General features: G+C 41.6%; 1 pseudogene; it reads right to left on the bottom strand.

The window, feature by feature from the left end:
* Positions 1-6,319: 6,319 nt before the first annotated feature.
* On the bottom strand, positions 6,320-6,437 carry LOC126238445 (5S ribosomal RNA; annotated as a pseudogene).
* Positions 6,438-7,605: the final 1,168 nt, after the last annotated feature.

Below are 7,605 nucleotides of genomic sequence, written 5' to 3'. Positions count from 1 at the left end.
CTTATTCCGAATCACGATCGGAATAACATAGGCACTGCAATATCGTATTTATCCGCCGGCACGAGGGAAGCGACTTTCAAGTAAAGTGGCCCACCTCTACGGGGATGTACATAATGGATGTACGAGTACAGGTTGTGCACACATGGTTGGCGAAATATGGAAGTTCGGGTCTGGGCATGAGTCGCACTCGGAGGGCAAAATGGTAAGGCGAACGCTGGCGATAAGTGGGAAATCCGGGTTCGAAAACCGGTCCGCCGCAAATTTTCACTGTCGATATTCCATCCTACAGCTGAAGGATTCCCGTGTTAGCAATTGCGAATACATTTCATGTATTTCAATTCATTTCATGTATTTCAATTCATGTGTTACACACATCAGGAGTTTGAAATTTGTCGACAGGTACTGTGGCTTCAGCAACTGCCTAAGACTATCGTAAGAGTCATTCCATGCAGGAATCTTTGCATGAACGTCTTAGTAAGATATGCACCTAACTAACATAATATGGAAAAAATAAATGTTAAGCATAAAAAGCTTGTCAAAAGGCAACAGTTAAACGCCAATTTTACAAAGACTCGTTGCATTCGACGCAGATTTTATCCTCACTTTTTTAGTTGCTTGAAGCCGATGCTAAACACAATTATTCACGATCATAAAAAACTTAAATTACGTAATGATATCTCGATTTCAAAATTATACCATACTTTCGCTTTTTTGTATTACACGTGTAATGTAGATTGTGGTTGAGGTATGCCGAACATAATCTCTACTTTTATGGGCACCTTATGCAAATAGTGTTTAACAACAGCGATTGACTTCAAGCATCTTCCAGTATTTATCTCAGAATATGTGACTTCGTTTCACTGATTTAGATCACGTCCGTATCGTGCAGTTCTACAAACGAAAGTAACGAAAAGTGTAGCCAGTAACAACTATGGATAGCATGTAGCTGAGACTGTTATTGTTACGGGATAAAGTCCATGGGTAGAAGTGAATTCCCTATATAGGGGTGACTACGTTCGTCTACCTCATTATTATGCCCATTTGAGATGAGAAATATTTGCAGGCTCCTTGAAAAACGTGATGTAAGTAATTTCTGATTATACAACCTACAGTAAACTAACCACCAATAAATGTCGATGCTTTTGGCTTGCAGAGTTTCCAGCAACAAGTGCCAGAGAGTCTACGACAAAAAAATAATTGGCCAGTGGCGGCCAAGCGTTCATAGCGACGCCACTTTCCGATCCTTCCTGTAGTTGCAAAACAGAATTGACCAAGCGTTGAAATGTTCACCCAATAATTGGGATCGTTAGCTGGGTACTTTTAGACTATCGTAAGACAGGTCAGCCTTACCCTGCTGATGACTGTGTCGCGGCGATAGGCGATAATAATTCTGCTCAGTACTAGGGCAGCCCCAGATTCGGACATCTGGTTCACGCATTCGGCCGAGTGGCCGCTGGTGCGAAGCTACCATCCGTGGAATTAAACCTGAACGTCTCTTAAGACCTAACACCATCTAATAATACTGCTAAGGAGTCCTGAGCGTCGAAAGGCTCGAAAATGTGTCATTCTGTTTACGATACAATGTTCAAAAAAATGGCTCTGAGCACTATGGGACTCAACTGCTGAGGTCATTAGTCCCCTAGAACTTAGAACTAGTTAAACCTAACTAACCTAAGGACATCACAAACATCCATGCCCGAGGCAGGATTCGAACCTGCGACCGTAGCGGTCTTGCGGTTCCAGACTGCAGCGCCTTTAACCGCACGGCCACTTCGGCCGGCTACAATGTTCATAATTTGAAATTAACCCATTAACTGCCAAATTAATTTTCTCCAACCTGCATTTATTGTTGGGCTACCTGAGTGGTAAAGAGACTGAAAATTAACTTCAAATTTAAAAAAAAATAAAATAACCTTAAAATAAACGCTATATTTTAGTCGATCTCTAATGGGGTTCATGGCAGTTAATGGGTTATAAACAGCGAAAATGAATCTAGCATTTCCTGAGCTCGTACGTTCTCCTTCTTGCACTTTTTGTAAGTGATTTTATAGCTTGAGATGGAGCCGCCTTAAATACGATGTGGAAAGTTGGCAAGCTAACATTAAAGTTGAACGTCACTCGGTCGTATCCAGAACTGCAGACGTTAATGAAACCGGTTAACGATTAGCACTAGAATTTATGGAGCAGTCCAGCGTGCAGGCATACTTCACACTGCCTGATCATTGTGTCGTGATGGCACATGCAAAAACTGGCAGTGTATTTACTGGTTATTTTGTATTGTGGACGAAAGGGAGTTCAAGTGGTTCAAATGGCTCTAAGCACTATGTGACTTAACATCTGAGGTCATCAGTCACCTAGACTTAGAACTACTTCAACCTAACTAACCTAAGGACATCACACACATCCATGCCTGAGGCAGGATTCGAGCCTGCGACCGTAGTAGCCGCTCGCGGTTTCGGACTGATGCGCCTAGAACCGTTCGGTCACAGCGGCCTCTCGAAAGGGAGTGATTATTAAGTTGTCGACTTATTGCACTCTCATTCACGTCACCCCTCAAATTACTGTCACTTAGGGGTGTTACGGGAATGTTAGTCAGGGAGAAATCAGAACGTAGACTGATGCAGGTATAGAGAACTGATCTAGTTCTCCCTTAATTATTGGAGTTAAGATTCCCTTCTTAGGGCCGATATTATTGTAAGTGTACTGAGTACCAAGCGGTTCTGAAAGGTACAATACGAAAATAATCAACTACAAAACTATAAAGCTCGGGTTAAACTCTGCAAACTGTAGCTTTCGATTTAAAAAGTTTTGTTGAATTGCACGATAAAATATTCTCATTTCTGTAACACTTCTGTTGATGAATCTCTGTTTCCATTCAGAGTCAGATCATGGACGAAACAATTCCTTTGAAACTTGCAATAAAAGGATACAAGATCTGGTGTTTGAGTCCACAAATGGCAACATTTCTATAAAACAACAATTTCTCAGCTTCAGTTACGTTTATTTTCCAAGCTGAGAAATTGTTATTTTATAAAATTCATAATACAATCGCAAATCTCAACAAATTGCGTGAAATACGGACATATTTCAATGGTACATTAGGAACATTGGAGTTTACACAAGGAAAAATAAACACACTTCTTTTTTCACACAGAAGTCACATGATGTTCTGATATTACTGTCATGCAACCGTCAAGTAATTCTGTTCTTCTCGCCTTAAACAATTTTTCTGAACTGATAGAGATACTTAACAAATGGGGTAATTTTTCGTGTGACACTGTCATGGGAAATACAAGGGAACTGCAAATAAACACACAGTTGAAGAGAGTGGATTTAAATTTTGAAATATTACTGTCTTCCAAGTGTAAAAATGTGGCAGCTGTTCACAACCATTTTTTCGGCATTATGCTATCCACCGCACTCTACAATTGCCTAAAAAAGGCTTGTTACTATTGAAAACAAAAAAAAAAAAAAACTATGCTCCCCTTCCGTAATCCGAGAATATTAAACTAAGAGAGGGAGAGGGGATATCTATTTGTCCAGTTGAGTTGGCAACATTTTGTGAGAAGGTGCTCCATAAACTGGTGACACAGAAGTCTTCAATTTTTGTTGGATTTAGCTATTGCTAATAGTTCTTTATCGTGGGAGACTAACAGAATGCAGATAAATCAAGATTATTTCTTATGTTGCCTTCATATTGCAAGGAAGGTGATAGCGGGTTTTTCCTGTGGTAAACATTGACTATGCAGTTCATTATTCCTCAGAGAAGAACAAATAACCCCAGTGATATAACAGTGGTCAGAATGGGGATCCACCAGACTTTCGGCGGAAGTACTCACAGAATGTTCCGGAACTGCAGCGCACAATAGTCTGAGAAATGAATGCGCTACAAATGTACGATGTGTGATGTACGTGCCGCACAGACATTATGCTTTAGAAATTTTCATGTCAAATAAGAATTATAATTTTCAAAATATTATTTGTTGCACTTAATATTGTAAAATAAAGGAATGTATGTTAAAACTGATGGAAAATGTGGATAATGTAATTCATGTTTTTCTGCCAGCTGTAACATACAGAGAAATAATTTTACTACAATTGTATTATATATTAACGTAACCATAAATCACTCTTTGAAGTGTTACGTTCGACATTCCGATATTACTTCCACTTTCATCCTCCATTAAGGAGTGTGGTATCTAGAAATCATGACGCATGTTTTTAAAGTGACTATCGCTTTATTAGCCAGGTAAAAGCTAACAGATGCAAGAGCTTTCTCTCGCTGTCCCATCCACACTCTCTCACCTCTTTTACTTATCCTCAATTTTTTAACCTGATTAGCACGCCGTAGTACACGCCGTAGTACTTGTGTCTTAAGACATTTTCTGTGATCACTTGTACGATTACACAGCAAAGTCATTATTTTTTGAAAAAGAGAAAAATAAAAAACATACTTTTTATGTGAATGCTGTGGCCGTTCTCACATTACCAAGCATAGTTCGCAATTTGCCTGTCTGAAGTATATTCCGAGTGACTTGATGCAGTGGTTAGCACATTGGGCTCACATTCGTGAGATTTCCCTCAGTCGCAAATGTCTACCGATTTCCTTCCTCAAGCTTGTGCTCCGTCCCAAATGCCCTCAATGTCAGCCGGACGTCAATCCCTACCCGCCCTTCCTTCCTGTTTGGAGTGTACTTACTTCTCGCATTATTAGACCAGAATAAATATTATCCTATGTATTATAACGGCGCCCAAAATCGGGAAACCGTTTGCTACACTGTAGGCAACTTTCAGGCAATCAGAAATTTGGCCATATTGGTTGAGGCGATCCCGCATGCAAAGGAAAAACAGTTATCGATACATTCCCTTTAGTGTTTCGTCACACTGAAGCCAGAACTAGACGTGTATATAGGTTGTCACTTTCAGATACTTGAGTTGAAAGTAAATCGGATGGTAATGTCAGCCATTTTGTGTAATATGCCGCAAGCCAATGCATACTGATTTATACTGCAGCGGGCTAAGCTTCCCCGCCCAGCCATGAAGAGTGCATTTCTAAAAAAGTTGTAGCGCAGAGTAAGAACTGTTTCTGACAAGGTCTGCTGGATCTCTCACATTAAACATCGGAACCACGTATTCCAAAAGGATGGTCGTTGGTATCAGACATCACATTATCGCTCTCCACCGAAACGAAAACGCGAAAATGTATACAATCACGAAATGATAGACCTATAGAGTTCTACACCTACATCTGGAGCCACAGTCCACAAACTACTCTGAAGCACATGACAGAGGCTGCTTCTTATTGTACCTTATATTAGGGCTGCTTCCCGTTCCAATAGCGTAGGTCTACGGAGCGCGCGAAGAATGAGTGTTTAAATGTCTCCATGGGTGCCGTAATTAGTCAAATCTTGTCTCTTCAATTCCTAAGCAATATATAAGGAGTAGTAGTACATTCCTCGAATTTTCACTTAATACTAATTTCTGAAATTTTGTGTTTGAGTTTTTGTAATGGTTGATGGGTGTTTTTAAGCTTTTGCCACTTCATGATTTCCAACGTTTCCATGACGTTCCTCCACAAATCAAACAGCTCTGTGAGCATTTGTGCTGTCCTTCATTGTATATGTTCAGTACCCCTTTTACTCATATTTGCACAGCCACACACACTTGAACATTGTTCGAGGATGCGTCACACGAATGTGTCTGTATACTGATTCCATTGGTTTTCAGTATCAAGCCTGTGAACCGATGTTTCCAGCCTGCTTTAGCAACGACTGAACTTATGTGATCATTGGGTTTCATATGTGCACAGCCGGCCGCTGGTGGCCGAGCGGTTCTGGCGCTACAGTCTGGAACCGCGCGACCGCTACGGTCGCAGGTTCGAATCCTGCCTCGGGCATGGTTGTGTGTGTTGTCCTTAGGTTAGTTAGGTTTAAGTAGTTCTAAGTTCTAGGGGACTTATGACCTCAGCAGTTGAGTCCCATAGTGCTCAGAGCCATTTGAACCATATGTGCACAAACTGTTACAGTCCGGTATTTGTTTTGGGTTGACTGTTTCCAGTTCTGGCTCATTAATATCGTAGTCATAGTACACATTTTTACCTTTTGTGAAATAAAAACTGAACCAAACTCCTCCCGAACAGGCCATGAAGGTCCAACCGTACCGACCTGTCGTCGTGTCATCCTCAGCCTATAGGCGTCACTGGATGCGGATATGGAGGGGCATGTGGTCAGCACACCGCTCTCCTGGCCGAGACCGCAGCCGCTGCTTCTCAATCAAGGAGCTCCTCAGTTTGCCTCACTAGAGCTGAGTGCACCCGTCTTGCCAACAGCACTCGGAAGACCGGATGGTCACCCATCCAACTGCTAGCCCAGCCCGACAGCGCTTAACTTTGGTGATCTGACGAGAACCGGTGTTACCACTGCGGGAACGCCATTGGCCCTTTTGTGAAATACACAGTTTTAAATTTCCTCCCTTTCGATGAGGTTATTTCCACAATAGAGTGGGTAAGGACTTAAGATCAAATGAGGTAGAAGGTATAGATAATATTCCGCCAGAATTTCTAAACAAAACGACTACTCACGTTGGTGTGTAGAATGTATTAGTCTGGCGGCATGTCATCTGACTTTCGCAAAAATATCATCTACACAATTATGAAGACTGCAAGAGCCGACAAGTGCGAGAATTATCGCACAATCAGCTAACAGCCCATGCACCAAGGTTTGCTGACAGCCGGCCGCGGTGGTCTAGCGGTTCTGGCGCTGCAGTCCGGAACCGCGGGACTGCTACGGTCGCAGGTTCGAATCCTGCCTCGGGCATGGGTGTGTGTGATGTCCTTAGGTTAGTTAGGTTTAAGTAGTTCTAAGTTCTAGGGGACTTATGACCTAAGATGTTGAGTCCCATAATGCTCAGAGCCGTTTGAACCGTTTGCTGACAAGAATAATATATAGAAGAATGGAAAAGAAAACTGAGGTTGTATTAGATTACGTTCAGTTTGGCTTTAGGAAAGCTAAAGGGACCACTGACGTTGCGCCTGATAATGGAAGCAAGGCTAAAAAAATCGATCTCAAAAAAGCGTTCGACAATGGTGCAAGATATTGGTGAGAAAAATAGGAGTAAGCTATAGGGAAAGACGGGTAATATACAATATGTACAAGAGCCAAGAGGTAATAATATGAGTGGATGACAAAGAACCAAGTGCTCGGACTAAAAAGGTGTAGTCGTTCGCCACTACTGTTCAGTCTGTACATAGAAGAAGCAATGATGGAAATAGAAAGGTTCAGGAGTGGAATTAAAATTCAAGATGAAAGTATATCAGTGATACGATTCGCTGATGACACTGCTATGCTGAGTGAAAGTGAAGAAGAATTATATGACTTGCTGAAGAGAATGAACAGTCCTATGAGTACGGAATATGGACTGTGGGTAAATCGAAGAAAGACGAAAGTAATGAGAAATAGCAGAAATGACAACAGCGACAAACTTGTCATGATTGATGGTCGCAGAATAGATGAAGTTAAGGAATTCTGCTACCTAGGCAGTAAAATAACCAATGACGGACCGAGCAAGAAAGGCATCAAAAGCAGAGTAGCACTGGTAAAAAGGGCA

This window comes from Schistocerca nitens, chromosome 2 (assembly GCF_023898315.1).
Source record: "Schistocerca nitens isolate TAMUIC-IGC-003100 chromosome 2, iqSchNite1.1, whole genome shotgun sequence".
NCBI classification, from domain to species: domain Eukaryota; kingdom Metazoa; phylum Arthropoda; class Insecta; order Orthoptera; family Acrididae; genus Schistocerca; species Schistocerca nitens.
Note: the sequence above shows the minus strand (reverse complement) of the source record. Positions and strands in the feature narration are given on the sequence as shown.